The sequence below is a fragment of the Bos mutus genome, chromosome 19 (assembly GCF_027580195.1).
Source record: "Bos mutus isolate GX-2022 chromosome 19, NWIPB_WYAK_1.1, whole genome shotgun sequence".
NCBI classification, from domain to species: domain Eukaryota; kingdom Metazoa; phylum Chordata; class Mammalia; order Artiodactyla; family Bovidae; genus Bos; species Bos mutus.
In genome coordinates, this window is record NC_091635.1 from 24,689,178 (window position 1) to 24,708,124 (window position 18,947).

Below are 18,947 nucleotides of genomic sequence, written 5' to 3' on the forward strand. Positions count from 1 at the left end.
GACACCCGGCTAACAAATGAGGCCCGGCTCGGCCGCCGCCGCCTCTGCTGCTGCCGCTCTTGGAAGACAGTCTGGATTTTCTTTCTTTGTCCCTCATTCCTGAAACCCAGCGAAAGCATCCTCTGACTGCCAGATAGCACAGTGTTTTGGCCACGGTAACAAACACGCGCACACAACCTCCTTCCCCCTCCATGCCCGTTCACCCCCCTTCCACCTGGGGCCGGGGTAGGGACGACAGGCTGGGGACAGGTGGACGTAGGGTGCCTTGGCTGCGCAGGAGCAGGGCAGGGTAATTGAGTCCGAGAGAAAAAGATGACCCAGAGACCGGGAGGGCCCTCCTTTGGAAGGTCAAGCCATGCCTGGCGGGGTGAGAGGCCAGTTGCCTTCTGGGAGCTGGACACAACCCTCTCCCCAATCTAGAGTTGTGCAGTGGAGGCCTTTTCTCCTAGATTGAAAGTGAATGTGAAACTAGGCAATAAAATGCCCTTCCCATCTGGGAGATAAGGTTACAGAGACCTCTCCCATAGTTTATCATTGTTGCATTGATGATGATGATTATTAATTATTATTATTATTATTTTATGTCATGTGCGTCTGTCCTCTCTCCTATTCTCTTTCTGACATTCCAAACCAGGCCCCTTCCTAGTCCTGGGGCTGCTTGAGTCTAGAACCCTTCGTTGGTGTGAAAATGTGTGTCATGTACAGAGTGACAATAGAAATAAATGTTTGGTTTCTTGTGATCAGCACGGCGTGTTTTTGTTAAAATCTTGATGTAAAGATGCAGACCAATGCCACCCAGTGTATATTTTAAGTACCCCAGTCCATTCGGCCTCACATTTACGTGGTTGAGGAATTTTTTCAAAGGATCCAATGGGAATTTCTCTCAGAGGATTGCAAATTGTGGTAGCTGGTGTGTTTTCCTTTTGGGGTGGGTGTGTTTTGTTTGGGGTTTTAAATTTTTTCCCTGTAGTCCAAAAATGGATTGAAAGGACTGGGAGGGCTGACTCCAATCCCTAATGGGGAGAAAATGTTTCATTGTAGGACACAAGAGGCTTAAGTATGGCAAAAGCTTTCATATCGTGATTTATTTGTCATAAGCAAATAAAATGCGGTTAAAGCTGTCTCTTTCTAGACAGACGGCTCTTTGCTTATTAAAGTTGCTAGGGAGGATTCTGCGCGGCTGGCCTCTTTCCTCCCTGTAAGAAGGTATCCTTTTCCTCTGAGGTGTTTAAGGTTTTAATGAGTCTAATTTTTTGCACAGATGTTTCTGGGTGTTTGCAGGTTTTCAGAGTATTTTTATATTACAAAGGAGCTAGCCAGTGCCATAGCTCAAACTCTGACAAGCAAATAGATAATCAAGAAGACAAATGGCCTCTTTTGTGAAGCCCTGCTCCTGTATTAATTTTCATTTTCTTTCTCATAGAAAGTATCGAAAGTATGACTGGGGACCAAATAGCTTTCTGTCTCTGAGGTCCCAGTCACCCCTAGAATGGAATGGGGGAAGGGGAAGAGGGCGCAAGTGACCCTCAGAAGCTCTGGGGAGGCTTGGGCCACTTTGGGATCAAGCCCAAGAGAAGTTCTAAGGCTCTGGTCTTGGACTCTGGTCCTGTGGTGGCCCCAGGTACAGCCATCTTGCCCCCCAAAATTTCAGGGCTCTGGAGAGCAAATGCAATTCAAAGTCATTTTACAGTCCCATCTGCCTTCAGAAAATAAAAATAGCCAATTCCACCAGCGCGTTTTACTGTTATTTCTTTTGCATTTCTCCGGTGTGCAGCTCCCGGGTGTTTGAGGCTGGGTAGGGCCCCGGGACAGACTGGCCTGGGGTCCACCGCACGGGAAGGGGTGTTTGAACCACCTATTTCAATGCTGTGGGGAGACTCATAGCAAATCGCCTGGACCTGGAGGTTGAGAGCGGAGCTTTGTTTTCAGTAGAATCGCTGGTGTGATGTTTAGCTGCCCAGGGATGCAGCCGGCCTTCCCTTCTAGAGGGGGAAAATAGTTCCTAAAAAGCATATTCCACCTCCCCCCCCAGGAATGTCTCTATAGAACCAAATCAAAGCTGCCCTTAGGAAGGTATGAATAGAATAAAAAAAAGATTTCTATGGAGCTTAAAGTTCACAGCCATTCTGTGTAGACAAGAGCTAAGAAAAATGTGAGAATTATACAGAAAACCATTAATCACTTCTTTTCTTTAAATACGTATCCTCTCTCCTTTGTTATTATTCAACAGCAAATCTCCGCAGACCGGCTGTTGGGGGAAAAAAGTGTTAGCCGCCACTCCCGGATCTGCAAGGGGGAAAAAATTTGGAACCATAAAGTTGAAAACTTTTTTCTCTCAGTTTGGAAGAAGCTGTTCGTCATGAATGGGATCCGTGGAGTTCAGGCGAGAGGAGGCGAGAGGCGCAAAGGTAACAAAGCCCCCGCCTGGGTTGGCTTTTTTTTTTTAATCGTTTTATGAGCTCTTTTTACAAGGGAAAGAAGAAATACTCTCTCGCCTCCTTCTTTTTCTTTTTCAACTATCTTCACAGGGTTTTTATGGTGGATGCTTGGTCCGGTTTTGATGCCTTTTATGATGACAGATGCTTGGGTCAGGGACTGACACCTGGAGAGTGTTTGATCTGACTGGGACTGAGGTGTTAGGGCCCCAGAAAGCCCCCAGAAAAGATAGGGAGGCAGTTCAGAAGTGCTTTCTGGTTTTAGAAAATGTAGCAGGGCCTGGGGAGCCCCAGAACGTGTGTGTGTGTGTGTGTGTGTGTGTGTACTGAGCTGAGGTGCACATGTGGCCTGTGGGTTCCATAACTCTGCTTGTCTACTCTGGGGCTGGTATCCCACAGGTCTGTTTACCGGTGAGTTGCTGTCACTGCTACCTCCTGGAAAAATGGAAGGCAGCTTTTGGATGAAATGCCCCAACCTCGGAGTGGGTATAGGTGGATGTCTTCAGTTTTTCTTTTTGTGTCTAGCTTGGGGTTCTAGACAAATATTTGCCACTCTCTGGAGCAGGAAACTGTTCTGCTTGCAGGCAAGGTTCGTTGACGCCAGAATCTTCCTCTTCGACTCTGCCCCCTCCCTTTTTCCTGAAGGCTCAGAGTTTAGTTTGCTTTCCTTTTGCTCTCTTGGTTTGGGGGCTCTGTTCCTCGCTCAGGGGCCCTGCTTCTAAGGGTGAAGGAGCCAGTAGGCTCTGCCTCAGACCAGAATGTGCTGGCCTTTTTTCCTTGGGACTCACTGAGGGTTTGGAAGTAGGAGGCCGGCAGGAGAGAGAGTTCATGGAGAGGCCACGTTTTCTAGGCGATTAGCTCAGTATTAGAACCACAAAATGACCTCGGAAGCCCCTTGACCTCTCTGAGACTGGACATTGTGTTGGCTCTTGCCTCCTGCCCAGAAGGGAAAGTCACACCTCTGCAGCGAGGGGTCCTTGGGCCGTTGCATGTCCCATCTTCACCCCCCATTAGACTCCAACATTTTTTTTTTTTTTCTATCTTGAAGTTTCTGGATTATTTTTCTATTACAGTCCATTGAAGAGAAAATGCACACACACACAAAAAAAAAGCTCAGATGGGGGAGGGAAGTAGGGTGCTGGTTTCTCTTTCTGTGCAGAGCTCCTTTCCTCAGGCAGATTCACACCCCCCCCATCCATGTCCAGTTCACCCCTCCTCCTTTCCTGTCCCTTTGGAGGGGCTGAGGGAAGAAAGACAAAGGGAGACAGATATGAGAGGTCCAGGGGCTTCAGAGGGCTAGGGGAACAAGCCCCTGGGTCCTAAGGAGAGAGAGGGCCCCCGTTGTGGTTACTGTCTCTTGAGGTCTGTTCTCCAAATCCACAGATTCTTGACCCATTTTCTGAAGTCCCTTTGTTTAGGAAGCTATTTCTATAATCACTGTCACTCCCTTCCCCATTCTCCAATCCCACCCCAGCTACTCACAGTGCCCACAGAGTACCTCCCCACCAAAGGAGCAAGAGAGATGGGAGAAGGGTCAGTGTAGGCTGTCTGATCATTTTCAGGGACAGCTGTGCCATGTTAACCAAAGTTTCCAACAACTTTTAAGAGATGCATGGAGCATTTGCTAAGATGTGAACTCAACAGAGAGCCTTTCCAAATCTGAATTCTACTTGCTGTATCTTAAAAAAATCTATACCAGCAGCCATCCTCTTAGGAGGGGATAGAAACAGAGAGACAGACAGATTCCAGCTGGGAAGAGGAAATGTTCCCTTGAGTTAAGACTAGGAGAAACAGAACCTTGCTGGGATATATGTGGGATGTTGGTTTGCATTTTGTAAATGGTCTCCTGTGTCTTGGGGACTGTCTCAGACAAGCAATAACTGGCCTGGCGTTGGTTGGCAGCCTCTCCTTTGTCCCTGGGTGGCTTAACAAGTGCAGGGGCTGGTGGCCTTGGTAAGAAAAGGGAGCCAGCAGAAAGGCAAGCTGGACTCCTGAAATGAAAATATTTGGGACTCAGGGGAGATGTGCACCTATAACTCCTCAGAGCAGATAACCAGTTGTGAGCCCTCTATAGGCTCAGGTGACAAAGATCTAGTCACCTGGGTCTTTACAACCTACTTTCTGCCATGTGAGGATTACAGGCCCATCAAAGGAAAAGAGAAGGCTGGGGTTCCTTCAAACAGGACCTGAGGGACTTTCCCACCACCCTCGCTGCCAGACCCCCAACCTCTGTAGAGCTGAGCGCTGCCGGCAGGCTCCCCAGCCCCTTGGGCTCACCTTCTACAATTCTAGCGGCCACCTCTATCCTCCGAACCTTTGGACCTCTCTTCATCCAGTTCGTCGGCCCTCCCCACGCTCCCTCCTCTTTGCACCCGCCTGGGCAAAGTGGGGTTGCCCGACTAGCCTGTGCCGGCCGCCGCTGGGGCCGCCCCAGCGCCCGTGGTGGGTCTCCCATGGAAGCGGCGGCCCCGGGAGGGGGGTCTGGTTGGAAAGCGGAGTTGGGAAGTTTCCCAGCGTGAGTTGAGCGCTGACGGATTTGTGATCGGCCATAAAACCGGCGCGTTCAGATTCGTAAATCAATCTCGCCTTTCTCACAGTATAAACGTTCGCTTTATCGGCAGCAAGAAAGCTCTCTGCTTGCGCCCCGGCGCTTGTTTATTTGAACATGGACATTCCCAGGATCCGAAAAGAGTGTGGGCATTTGAACAGAACCTGCCCGGCGTGCCTCCGTGTTACCGGCTTTTCTTTAGCTCGTTCTTAAAATGAATTTACCAGTTTTGAGATTGGTGTCTTCCCATGCTCCCGCATATTCTCTCCTCTCTTCTCTGCTACCCCGCCCCCGCCCTCTATTTTCCTTTTAGACTTTAGTGGCCTGCTTTTCTTGGGGGGAGGGCAGTTTTAATGGATTTCTCTGGCCAGGACCTTGCAGGGAGTTGCCCTCGCTGGAGCCGGGCGCGCGGCTGAATTCAATACCAGTCTGGGTTTTGTATCTGCACAATCAAAGCCGATCACCCCCCTACAGAGCCCGGGCCCGCCGGCGCCCCACCCGAGCGTTAAGAGCGGTATTCTTAGGGGACCAGGCCGGCCCAGTGCTCTGCCGGGGGCCCGCGCCGCCGCTCCCGCTGGACCCAGACACCACCTGGGTTGGTGGTTTCTTCAGGGGTGGTGAGGGCACCTGGGTCTTCAACCTTCTCCCCCTCGAGTCGCTTTTGGTTGAGACCCCTCCAGATAAACCGCTGGCGGCTCCTCGGCCCCCTGCCCCCGCCCCAAACCACATCTGTTCGTCCCTGTCCGCCGGCCCCTGCGGCTGCCCCAGAGCTGCTGAAGATAAGGCTGGAAGTGTGGGCTGGACGAGGGGCTCCTTCAGGAATGTCTTCTCTGCTTCCCTTTGCAACCCCATCCCACCCCGTGGCCAAAGACTCCGATTCGATTCTGGGACTCTGGTCATATCTGGTCTGCTCCTTCTGGCGCCAAGCTGTATGTGAAGGTTTGGAGGGATGTTCTGTTTTGTTTATATCTGAGATGAAGAAGTCTGTGTGTGTCTCTCTCTAGGCAGAGGGGATGGATTTCTTCTATCAGCGCTGGTGTTTAACCCCTCAGTATGAAACCCCTCATCTTTTTCCTATTGATCTGTCTCCATTGTGTGCTGATTGGAAGCTGGGGGGCCGGGTACTAACACCTGGAAAATAGGAACTGGGCTGTCAGGCCAACTTCAAAGCCTCTTTCTTCCCTCTGCTCCCCTCCAGTTCAAACCTCTAGCTGTCTTCACTGGTGTGTTGTGGGTGGGGAGTGACTGAGGCAGGGTGTGACATAAGTATCCAGAGATTAAGCGCCCACTTCTTTTGTGTAGGAATCTTCTTACTCCAGGTCTTTGTCTCTAGAGCGTATTCTCAATAGAATTTGGTTCCCTCTAACAGTAACAACACAAGGAAAAAAAGTCCCCCTTGTGGTTACTCTCAACTCTGGAAGCTCCTAAGTCATCTCTTCACCCTGTCCCCTTTCTGCCCTTTCAAAAGGTACCACAAAAGATTTTTTTAAAAAGAGAATCAAAGCCAGAAACCCCCTTCTTTATACACATATAATCTGGATCTATGAAATGTTTCTTTTGAAGCTGGTCCCTTTAGAAATTTTGTTGGTCATTTAAGGAAGAGGGGGAGTATGCCCCACTAAAATATCCTAGGAGTAAGGGTAAAATAGAGTTGGGGAGAATGTTAATGTTAAAGGATGTAGAGAGAGGAACTGGATGCTGAGAAATCCAGGGGCTTGGAGAAGGACTCTGTGCCCATCCCACCCCACCCCCCGAGACGCCCCTGCAGACTATTTCTGCACCTTCACAAACTAAGCAGAAGCAGGAGAAGAAGGGAGAGAGGAGAGGTGGGCTGTGGGTAAGTGTGTGTCTGGGGGGGATGCTGGTTAGGAAGTGTTAGAAACATGCTGTTAGAAACAGCAGATACAGATATGAATGTGGGAAAGAGAACTGGCTACTATTCCATTGGTGGGTTGGGGGGAACCTATTTCGCAGGAAAATTTCTCCTCCTGAAGGGGAAGGTCATAGTGGTCCTTTGAGCCTGAAATCGAAAGACCCCCTTCCCCCTCCTGGTCACGTGATTCATTAAATAATTAATGCCGAGGTTGCAGAATAGATATGTATTCGTCAGGAAAATCACAGGCTCGGTCTCCCTGTTTCTGACGTGCAATTCAACTGTCCTTTGAAAAACAAGCCTGTACCCCGAGAAAAAAAAAGAGAGGGGGAGAGAGAGGGAGAGAGAGAGAAAAAGAGAGGGAGGCAGCAATAAAACAGCCCCGCAGCCGGAGCCACACCGCGGGCTGGGGTATTGTAAGTAGAAGGGATTTCTCACTACCTACCGCGTCTTATATGTCCATGTAAATTTATTGTTTGTTATTAATGTTATTGTCGTAAAATGTGACAAATAGCCATCTTCATTTCCTGCCATTTCTCTTCACATGGTGCTCTGTGTGTTTGTACCCATTGAGGCATTGCATAGAGATTTTAGGAATATTCCTCTTCTCTATCTCTCTCTCTCTCTCCCTCTCCCTCTCCTCCAACCTTTTTCTTGATTTATAGCAATATGGGTGTCAGCTTCTCGGCCGGCATGCCAGCCATTGTGTGTGTGTGTGTGTGTGTGTGCGTGCGTGCGCGTCTGCGTGTGTTTGTGAGCGAGTTGTGTTGTTTATGGCCATGTCTTTGATAAATCATTTCTCACAGAAAATGATGTGGAAGCTGGGCTATTTCTGCGGCCGGGAAAGAGTCACTCTTGGAGGCACTTCCTCTCTCTCTGCTCTGCTCCCAGGAGTTGGTTATTTCAGACGATTTACAGTAATATATCAGCAGTTAATATGAAAGCTCTATAGCTGGAGGTCTTAAATTACAGCATCTGTGATTATCAATTAAGGCGAGATTTGTATAAATTTGGTAAACTAGAAATGCCTCATTGGCATATAAACCCAGTCAAAGACCACGACCTAATATAAAAATTATATTTGTGAGCCTGATAACAGCCAACATTCCTGCAGCAGCAGACAGAGCTTCATTTTTCAGCGGTTCCCCTCCAGGAGTTTGGCTGCTCCGATGCTGCCAGGGGTAAAGAACCCAACTCTGAAGGCAGAAGGAGCCTGGGGGAAAGAGAGGTGGAGGCAGGAGAAGAAATTACTGAAGTTGAAGGCAAAGATGTTTGCAATCCATGGGGACCAAAAAGAAGTCCTCTGCAACTGGAGGGGGCTGGAGGGATTTGGTTATAGTGTTCAAGCTTAACCTATAGGACTGACCTGTGTGACAGAGAGTTGAGGGTGGGATAGGAGCTACCCAAGCTGGGGAAGACAATGGAGGCAGAGGCTGAAGGGCAGGGAGGGAAGCTGAAAGCTTTGGCTCCCCACCCTTCTGTCTAACAAAACAAGGAAGTGAATTCACACCCTAGTAGCCTTCCTTCGACCTCCTGAAACAAAGAAAGTTTCCTCAGCGGTGAGGGACTGTGTGTTGAGGGCTAAAGGAGGGAAAAGTTCTCTTAAGTTTTTCTAGAAGAGAAATGTTTCCAGGTGGTCTCAGAAAGTTGGAGAGCATTTCAGGACACAGGGTATGTTCCTCTCCATAGTCCCCATCCAAAGAGGGAGCAAATGGGGTACAGATTGGGAGGGGGAGAGGTCACAGTACCTCCCCACTGGGGAGGAGGCTGCCGGTTGAGAGCAAAGCCAGAGGTGGCTTTTAGGGATGTTATGCACTGCCCCCCTCAAAGTTGTTATGGAAGAGAGGCAGAGGGACAGAACCTTGGCCAAGTTCCGTTGGGGCTGCTAGCATCTCCTTCCCTGGCTGGAGCCCGGCCAACTGACTTTATAGCCACTATTATCTGTGATACTTAACTCTGCCTGCTAGTGTAAACCTTTGAGCAGGAAAATTAGAGTGATGCCGCGCCCAGGTGTTAATTATTCATGGCATCAGCTGTGCTTTGGAGCGGCTGCTTAGGCCCCAGTCCACCTAGGAACTCACTCCCACGCTCTGCTCCAAGTGGGCACTGAGCCCTGTCCTTGTGAACAGACAGCATTTGGGGTGGGTGGTAGGTGAGGCCTCCCAATTTGGGAGTCTGGGTTGAAAAGGGTTCAGTGAGAAAGAGAAGGAGAAGGCCAAGACCTTGGCTGGGATGGGTCGCTAAAAGGAGCTGGGGAGAGACTGGATTCAAGGGCAGCTTTGACAGGGCTGGAGAGCATGGGGAGGTGTGAAGGACTGGAGGAGCAGCAGAGAGGCCTGAGGGATAGGGGGCTTCAGGACCCCTTCCTTGGTGTTGGAGAAGCCCCCCACCCCTCAGTGTGGGAAGCAACTATTTCCTTCTCCCTCACCTGGGAAGTGATGGGGGCGAGTTCACCCTCAATCCAGTGCTTCAGGATTGAGGCTGAAGTCTTAAAATCCCTGAGCCAGGGGGAAGGGAACAGTTGGGTGTTGGTAGCTTCTGAGCTCAGCCTGTTTTGGAGGGTGGGGAATAGCAGAAGAAGGCTGAAGGGTTTGCTCCCTGGGACAGGCCAGAGGAGAGCTGGGAGCCAACCTCACAGGCCCTTGCCTCTGTTCTTCCAACTCCCCTTTCTGTGTCGCCCCCTGTCACAGTGGAGGCCTGATATCCGCCACCACCGCCCCCCCTGATTTTCCTCTCCATTCTTTCTGCCCCCTTCATGTCTTTGTCTCTTCTGGTCCTGGGGATACCCCCCTCCTCTTCTCTTCCCCTGGAGACAAAAGCAGGGAGAACATCCCTCTCTACCATTATCTTTTAGTCAGTCTCTGGCCCCTTGCTAAATCTCCTTGTGTGAAGCCTGATGCCCTCCATCCAGGCATATAGGCCTACCCTCCAGATCAGCAGGTTTGTTGTTTTTTAAACATTTGGTTCATGTAGCCATGAAGTGCCCTGCTTCTTACAGTTCTGCACTCAGACACACACACACCATTGGCTTTTGTGCTGTTCAGGAGATGGGGCAGAATGTATTTGATAGAAGGGGCTTTAAGAAAGCTGCTGACTCTTATCTTCTCCCCAGACTCTGCTGGAGTCCACTTTTGTGTATATAATTATAGTGTTTATTCCTGTGCCTTTAAGAAGCTGGGCTGCCATTGCTTTAATGAGCAGAGGAGTTAGAAAGATAAGGAAAAAAAGTTAGAAGGAAAAAAGAGAGGGTCCCAGAGAGAGAAGCAGCAGCAGTTTCCCTTTCTGAGGAGGGAGGTCAAGGCAGAGCCCAAGGAGAGGATGACAGGGAGAATAGAGACAAAGGCCACTCAGAGGGGCAGGGAGGCTGTCCTGGCAGAAGGCACCCCCCAATTTGGATAGGTACATACACAAGAGTTAAGTGAGAAGGGAAGTGGAAAGGAAACCACTCACTTTGGCCCCCTTCTCTGTAGGAGATGTCTCCATGGCAGAAGGATGAGTACCCCCCTACCCCCAAGAGGACAGGGCCCTTAGACCAAGGGCTTCACATTACCCAGAGGAGCAGCCTAATCGAGTCCAGAAGTGATTTCTGGAGATACTCCGAAGTTGAAGTCCTTAGCAAAGCCCCATTCAAATTCACTAAAGACAAAGAGAGAAGCAGAGTGTGAGAAGACAAAAAGACTGTGAGAAAGGGACAGAGACCACAGAGATGGTTAGAAAAGGCAGAGAGAGGGAGAAAGGGAGGGAGGGAGGGGGGAGAGAGGAGAAAAACAAATAGAGATAGACATGTAGAGAAAGAGCCCATCCCCTTGGGGTGGGCAGCATTGAGGAAAGGACTGTAGGGTCTGGAAGCTCCTCCAGGCTCTGTGCCTTCTCACAGGCAGCTGCCCAAAGCCGAGGCCATCCCAGAAGCAGCGTCTCTAGAGTAGGCCCCGGGGGTGCTAAATCAGGTGTGAAGCAGCTGGGGTAGGAACTGGTGTTGAGAATGGCCAAGATGTCTTGGGCACTTCAAACTCCTCTTCCACCACCATCTTCAGTAACTTAAAGATTGGAATCTTCCCAAAGAGAATCCCACCCTGGGGTGGGCTGCTGGTTGTTGTCAGTCTCTCACACCAGGACCCTGGGACTCCTTCCTTGGCCTCTTTCCCCCTCCTGCGTTTGGTCTCTTCTTTCCCTCTTCAGGGGCAGGGAGAAGTTGATCTTCCAGCAGCCTGAGAACTTTCCCTTTCACCTCCAATCCACATCTTCTCCCTTTAAGCCCTGGCCAGAATACATGGATGCTGCCCTCGCTAATCTTCTTTCTCCATCGTTCTGGAAAGAAAAGGAAAAGTGGAAAGTTGCCACCAGCCTAAGCAGCTTTAGACAACTCCAGGGAAAATGGAAAACCTTGCTCGCCTCTCCAGTCCCTCCCCTGGCCGCCGCTGGGCTCCCCCGTCGCGCCCCCCATGCTCCCGTCCCGTCCTGCTCAGAATGCTCTCCCTTCCCCTCCCTCCTCCGCCGGGCCGGACATATGGAACCCATTTCGCCGGTGACATTGAAGAGCCGCTGCGCGCCCGCCTTCCGCCATGGCGCCCCCGATTCCCCGCGCCCCGGCAGTCGCCGCTCCTCTCGCTTGGCCGCTCGGCCCGCTCACGCCTCGAAGCCTCGACCCCGCTCCACGCCGGGCCCGCCAGCCTCCCGCAGCCCCACGCGGCCGGCCGCGCGCCGCCTCGAGGGCCGAACAAAGCGGCGGCCGCGGCAGGCGGGCTGGGGGAGTGCTTCCGGGCCTCTCCCCGCGTCGGCCGGTGGGGCCGGGATGCTGCCGGCCGCTCAGCCCCCGCTGGCGCCCCGGGTCCCAGGCCCGGCCAGCCGCCTGCCTCTGCCCGCGCCCTAGCAGAACCGCACAGGTAGGTGCGGGCTCCGGGCCGGGCTCGGGGTGAGAGCGGGGTGCCCGAGATCCCCGCGCCCCGGTCTAGGAGGACAGTCGGATCGGTGCGAGACAGACATGGGGGCGAGTTGAAGAGGCAGTGAGGGTGGGCGTAGGGTGCGGGTCGGTGTGCAGGAATGCGGGGTGTGGACGGGACCCGGCTAGGGCCTGGGGAGCGCTGGGGCTCAGGAAGGGCGGTGGAAGCTGCGGGGAGTTTTCCAGGGGAATTGGGAGCTCCGGGTTGTGCGGCAAATGTGAGGGGCAGCTGCTGAGGTGTGGGGGGCGGCTGGGTCCTGCTCCCAAAGTCCAGCTGCCACCATGGTCAGAGCCTACTAGCACCTCGCGGGTTATTTGAAGCTGAAACTACAAGGGGCTGCGCTAAGGACGGGTGTTAAACTGAGAAGGTAGGAGACGGGGTGATTTATGGCTTCAGAGAAGCTGTGTTTACTCCCTGCCTCCTCTGGAAACCAAAAACCAAACAGAACAGAGGCGGGAGAAGCCTCTCTCTTTGGAGTGGAAGGCGATGCCAGGTTGATTCACTGGGATTTATTTTTCCAGATGTGGGGAAATGGTGGGAGCTGTCTCTTTGCAGGGGCAGGATGTGAGGTGTAAGGAGTGTGCAAGCACACACACGTAGGTGTGTTTTGTGTGAGTGCACATGTGTATTCATTCGGTCGGGGTTTGTCGGGTACAGCATCGCTTTACAAGTGAGCACATCGGCAGCTGCATGGGGACCTGGTGTTCTCAGGTCTGGGTACGCAGGACCTGGTTGCTCTGGACATTCTCTGTTGCCTCGTACCCTCGCCATGGGGGAATGCTGCTGCAGTCTGTGCTTTCTGTCCTCCCACAGCCACAAGCAGCAGTGCCCACTTGGCCTGGTCCCTGGCCCCTCTGTGTCATCTGCCCACGCTGCCTAATCTTCACTTTGAACCTTTAACTTTGCCATGCAAGACTAAGGAATTAGTGAGCACAGCTGGATTGGGAAGGGGGTGGGAGAAAAAGGCCTGAAGTGGTAGGGGCTGTTGGTGGTTTGAGGCTGGTGGGGGTTCCACTAGTACTGCTCAAATTCCCCCAAAATCTCTGTTTGGGAGGGGGCCGGTGAGCACAAAGGGGACCAGGGGAAAGGAGCCATGCAGGATGATGGGGGTGGGAGAAAAATATTTTGACCCCAGATAGTTATTTCCGCAGGCTAGCCAACCGGTGGCTCTTGCATTTCTGTCCAGACACCGGGCTTTGCCTGGAAATTGTTTTGCATTAAATTTTCTCAGCCGCAGAATTATCTTTCCTCGCCTCCAGCTAAACTTGCATTTTTCCACCAGACACTTGGGCCCCGCACCAATGAAATCTGAGAGGAAGCGGCTGGGCCCTAAGTGGCTGTAATTTAATTGATTTTATCATAAATCATCAACTTGATGAAGAACCCGAGGTTTCAGTGAAGTAAATTGATATTAATGGGAGTTTCTTGAAATGCAAACTCGCTGCATTGTTGGGGCATTTTGAGCTGGGAGGTGGATTACATGTGTCCCAAGAGCAGAGAGCCTGTACCTGGAGCCCAGCACAGCTTTAGGGGGTCGGGAAAGCTAGCTTCGAGGGGCAGCTGCAGGCAGACCAGTTTCTGTAGGGGAGAAGGCAGAGAATGGAACATTGTTGGGGAGGGAACAGTCTGACTCCATGAACCCTGGCTGGCAGTCCTGGGAATGCTGGTCTCCCAGTAGGGGGAGGCAGTTGGGGAAGCTGGTAGGTGTGTGGGTAGAGTTGGGGGTCGGGTGAGAAGGCCAGGCTGGTACAATGGGTGCATTGACTCCTGGTTAAAAATTGCCAGGTTGAAGCCTTCCTCCTCTAATTACACAAATTAATTATTTACTGCTCAGGTTGCTATGTCCGAAAATAGTACTTTTGATTTGGTGATGAAGGTGGAGAATAACCCACCCTCGACACAGAAAGGCAGTAAAAACCAGTGCACTAGCCTCTGAGGGTTCAGGAGTTGGGTTGGCACTCAGTTGTGGGGGTGTAAGCATTTAAATTCCAAGAGGAAATAGTCTGATTTTGGATGAGATGGTACCCATTATTATCTGAAATCAGTTTATGATTGCTTGTTGTCACTCACTTTTACATCAGTACACAGAGAACCACAAACTGTCAGCTCAAAAGGGAAGATCGTTTAGCCCAAGCCCTCCCCTCCACACATGTGATCTGGCTTTAGGGATGGGGAAAACTGAGGCCCAGTGAAGTCTCTGCTTCAGATTACACAGCCAATCTGGACCTAGAATCCAAGCCTCCTGACTCCCAAACCTATCCTTTATGTACGACTTTAGGCAAGCCACTTCCTGGCTCTGGACCTCAGTTTCTCTATCTTTGGCAGTGGCAGCATTGGACAGGACACTCCCTGAGTTCTTCCCAATTCTGACCTTGAGTAACTCTTTAGTGCTTGGGAGCAACTCCTTTTTGTTGCTTCTGGGGTTCTGTGGGCATCTGAGTATAGAAGTCGCTATGTGCATGCATATTTGCAGTATACATGAAGTTTGTATATGTCCAGAGAAGTGCATGGTTATTCAGACTGACTCGAGGAAATCCACTGGAATCTGGACTATTCCTCCTCCTGAAGGTGTCCTTATTCTCAGCAGAGGAGAAGCCCAAGCCTAGAGCACTGGAGATAGAACGCAGTGGGTGGGGCTAGCTAGCTGGGTTGGGCCATGATTGGCATTTGGAGGGGAGCTAGGGAAGGAGGGGCTCAGCCTCAAAGAGCAGAGCACTTTCTCTGCCAGGATTCGGAGCTGAGGCTGGAGTTGTTGGGAACAGCTTTTGAAGTCCCTCCAACACCAGCCCAGGGACCAAATTATGGTTTCAGAATTTAGATCTGAGACAGGAGACCACCATCACCACTGCCAGCCTCACTTTGCCCCCCTGAGCCTTTGGACGCAGGGGGCCATGGCATTACACCAGGTCTCCTCCCAGGGAAGCCAGGACAGAAGTCCTGCAAGGTGGATGATCCCTGTCTTCTTGCTCTTATTTTCCATTTCTTCTCCTAACTGAGAAAAAAAAAAGATAAAATTCAAAAGAGGTGGGGGCTTCTCAGAAGTGGCCTGGATGTGAGAAGGGAGATTTCTTGTAGGATCAGGGCTACGGGGAGGCTAGCAGAGGAGGGGCGGCTTCCAGACTGCCTTAGGAAGTGTTGTCAGGGATATGAATTCTGGTGGAAGAAGTGGGAAGAGAGGAGAAACAAATTCATTTTGGGGGGATTCTGGAAATCAGAGCTCCTGGAAATCAGATAATCCTGAGAGGAAACAGTCTGTTTTTGCCTGAGACTTCTTAAAGTCTCACCCCAAACCCTATTTGAGAGAAAGAAAAAAACGAAAGGGCCAGCAGGCCCAGATTCTGGGCCTATCCCATTCTGACTTTGGAGTTTTATATTTGGAGGCAGCTCAGGAGGCCTTCCACTGATTGGTCATTAATCCCATGAGTTATTGTCTGCTAAACAGAGGTCAGTGGGAGAGAGGCATCTGATCTGTCAGGAGAGACCTGCGCAGTCAGTCCCTTGCAGCAACTCCCTGGGCCCTGTACCTCCCTCGTCAGCTTCTGTCTTCCTTCCCCAGCAATCCCCCTCCAAACCCCCCAACCCACCCCTGACCCCAGGCCCCCAGCTGTCCAAGATTTGCCCTTTTCCTTCTTGCCTTGCCCACCTTTTGTCTCGACATCCACAGGGGTGGGGTTTGTCAGGCCGGGACAGAGCTTCTGGGTGAGGCGGGACCCCTGATACAGTGAAGCTCAAACCCAACTGGGCGCTGCTCACCGCCTTGGTCCACGGCATAGGGGCACTGGCGTGGCCTCCTTGCTCACTGAGCAGACTTTGCAAACCCTTGTGGGAGCCTTGTTTTGTCTTCCTCTTTTTCTTGCCCCCACGCCTGGGGTTAGGGGAGAGTTCAACTCGGAATTTACTTCAATTTACTTCAGTCTCAGCGGCCTTTTTCTTCTTTGGATCTCGGCTTCTACTGAGCCGGGTCTACACCAGCCTCCACCCAGGCGGGAAATCTTCCTTCCTCTGCCCCTTTGTTCCCACTGGCTCAGGCATCTTAGAAAAGTGGGAGTTCGGGATCCAAATACCAAGAGCGATTTGCAGAAGCATTTCCCATTTTATAGCCCCCATCTTTGAAATTTCATTAATATTTAAAAGAGATGGAGATTCAGGGGTGTGTGTGCGTGTGCGTGTGTACTTTTCACGACTCTCCGAGGCCACATAGTTGGACAGTGAATCTGGAAGAGTGTGGGACCCGGAACCCAGACAGGGCCAGAAAGAGATTGCTAAACGCCTCACCACCCCCAGCCCCACTCCCAGGTCCTGGCTTCTCAGGGAGCCTGGCGGGCAAGTCAGATTTGGGGCTGGCTGAGCTGGGCGCTAGGCTGGGGCAGGGGGTGGGGAAAATCCCTTGGTCATCCCACGGCTGATACCAGAAATCGATTTTAAAGGAACCAGCCAGTTTGCCCTTATTGAGAGGAGAATTTTCGTTTGTTCTTTGATGTTTTTTTGGGCACAGAGGGAAACAGACATCTCCAATGGCCTCCAAGGATGCCCCCCTCCCCGTGATTGCTCAAGGGGATTTTAGGGGCCCGGTGTCCTGATACTGGGTATGGATTAGGAGTGGAGGAGTGAGTGGTCTAGCTCTGGGGAAACAGGAAAGAATGTCTATGAAGGGGGGGGGCATTTTCTCTGATTTTTGCCTTTATTATTAATTTCTAAGGTTTCTGTGTCTTAATCTTTCTCTTAAATTAAAAAAAAATTTCTCTCTTTCTCTCTCACACACACATACACAGACACAAACACGGTAAGTTGCCCAAGTTTCCCGGCTCGAATCCAGGGAGAGATTGTTCCCTCCTCTCTCTAGTCTCCCCCTAAATTATGACTTCACTATCAGGGATGATAAATCCCTCTCTCCTCCTTTTCCAGACCTCAAAGTCTTCCCTCCAGCCCCGCTGGTGTTTCCTACCCCAAGTTTCCTGCCCAGGCTCCTCACTGCCCCACTCTGTCGCTTGAAATTTGGAAGGTCTCTAGCCTGCAGACGTACCTCGGAAAAGGGTGCCCTGGAGCTGCCGTTCTACCATTCATCCCCCATCCTCCCAGCCCCCAAAAGGGGCTATCTGCCAACCAGAAATCTCCAGAAAGGAATAATAAAGTCCAGAAGGAAACCAAACTGGGATCTAATTGTGTCTCAAGTATTTGGAAGGGGCTTTGCTCTCAGAATTACTTAAGAAGTCCTTACTCTATTTCCTCCTGCATTTGGGGGTGCATGTCCTCTCAAAATTTGCTCCAAGTTAACTTTCTTTCTCCCAGCCCTCTTTTTCCGCTCCCACTCCACTGTACTCCACCTCCTTGTGTAGCCAGAAGGGACCACAAGAATCCAGGCTCAGAGCGGGGAGGGGTCCACTGCTGTGTTTGGAAAACTCCTCTGCCCTTGGCTTAGCTCCAGGCTGATCCTCTTGCAGGCCCGCAACTGACTGGATGTCCCTGGGTTCTGTCTTACTCATTGGGGTGAAGCCGTGCAGGTCCCGCAAGTGACCAGATCCTCCTCTTAACTTCACAATGACTCTCTCTCTCTCTCTCTAGTGGCAGTAACAGCTAGAAGAGTTGGAGGGTCTGAGGTACATTCTTGACTTTTTAATGTGGGAGAGGAAAAGATCCAAAAGTGCTGGTCTCTTAAACCTCTAGAATCCTGGGTGAGTGAGTCGCTGACCCACCAGGCCTAGAGCTACATAAAGTCCAGTCCAACAGGTCTCTAACCGGGGTCTGGAGATCTCAGGACAGACTCTTTGTAGCCTTAACTGCTTTCTCTGACGGTCCTGGCTTGAGCCCCAGCAGTGGGTCCAGCTTGGGTATTTTCTTTTCTTGATACTGATAAACATAGAAAAATGGCTTCCACCTTCCATCTTCACCTCCCCACAACCCTCAGCCACCAACTCTCTAGGCAGGCATTAGGATCCTAGGGACCTCACAGTAGGAGACTCTTCAACGGGTTCCTTGCTGGAGGTTAAGAAGGCCAGAGTCCCCCTCTCCACTCCAGTTCATCAGGGCCCCAGGAAAACTGGCTATTCCAGCCCACGAAGTAAGCCTGACTTAGTGGGCCTGAAAGAAGTGGGGACTGGAGGAGGCCAGGGGCCACACCTGATGAGAGTAGACAGTAGGACCCTTTCTCAGCCCAAAGCAAAGCCAGTGAGTGGGGAGCTATGGGGTGTGAGGGAAGCTTTGCCAGATACCGCCACCCTCTCCTGGAAGGGAGACAATAGCTGGAAACCATTCTCACCTTTGTTCTCCCAGTCCCTTCTCTCCTGGTCCATCCAGATGGGAAAAAGCAAAAGCCAAGGATTCTAACCAGGACATCACAGGGTAGTAGCTGGCTCTGTCTACGCAGAGTTAAGAGAACAAGTTTTCCAAGCTGCCTTCGTAGAAAAGAGAAACTGCCGGACTTCTATTTTATCCTCTAAGCCCGGAGTCAGCAGTTCTGCCAAGTTGCAAACACTCCTGCTTTTGGAAAAGTCCTGGTGCTTTTTTGTCTTTTTCTTCCACCAGGAATGGCTCTTCCCCACCCCCGCCCCAAATCTGCAGACACCTACATTCTTGCCTCCTATCTTCCTCCTACAGGCCTCCTAGCCTTTCCCTGCCCTTCTAAAACGCACTCTAAGACAACTTGAGCTTTTGTAGTTTTCCTCACTTGTTTCAAGAGTCCTAAATCTTGCAGAGCTAAGAGAAGTAAACAGATTTGTTCTGAACAATAATAATAAAAATAACTATCCTCCATCTCTTTTGCCAGTGCATTTAAAATTAAGGCATTTTGCTGGTTCTTTGAATCTTCTTAGAAGTACAAATGTCCTTATCACCTCTTAGCCCCTTCTGCCTATCCGGAGGTGAGAATCTTGACAGAAACTTCTTCGTGAAGTTCTTACAGCCTCTTTATTGCCAGCAGTGTCTGGAACTCAAGCTAAACACAAGGTCTTCCTTTTGTCACCCTCCCCTACAAGATGGTCTGGATTTTTGAAATACTCACTCACCGCTTGTTGTCTGTTCTCAAAAATGGGAGGGGGTTTTTGAAAAGAAAGGTCTAGTTCCCCCCACCCCAGGTTGGAAACTGGGCCAGGAGATTTGCTGGGAGAGAAGAGGAATAGAGGGTGTGGGGGAGAGAACAAACAGACTGCTGAGAC

General features: G+C 51.1%; 1 protein-coding gene across 1 annotated transcript in view; it reads left to right on the forward strand.

The window, feature by feature from the left end:
• The window catches only part of HOXB3 (homeobox B3), a 25,359-nt gene continuing 6,412 nt past the window's right edge, over nt 1-18,947 (forward strand). Inside the window, 2 exon segments of the mRNA XM_070389734.1 lie at nt 1-155; nt 2,231-2,408. The gene's annotated coding sequence lies outside the window, so the exon portion shown is untranslated.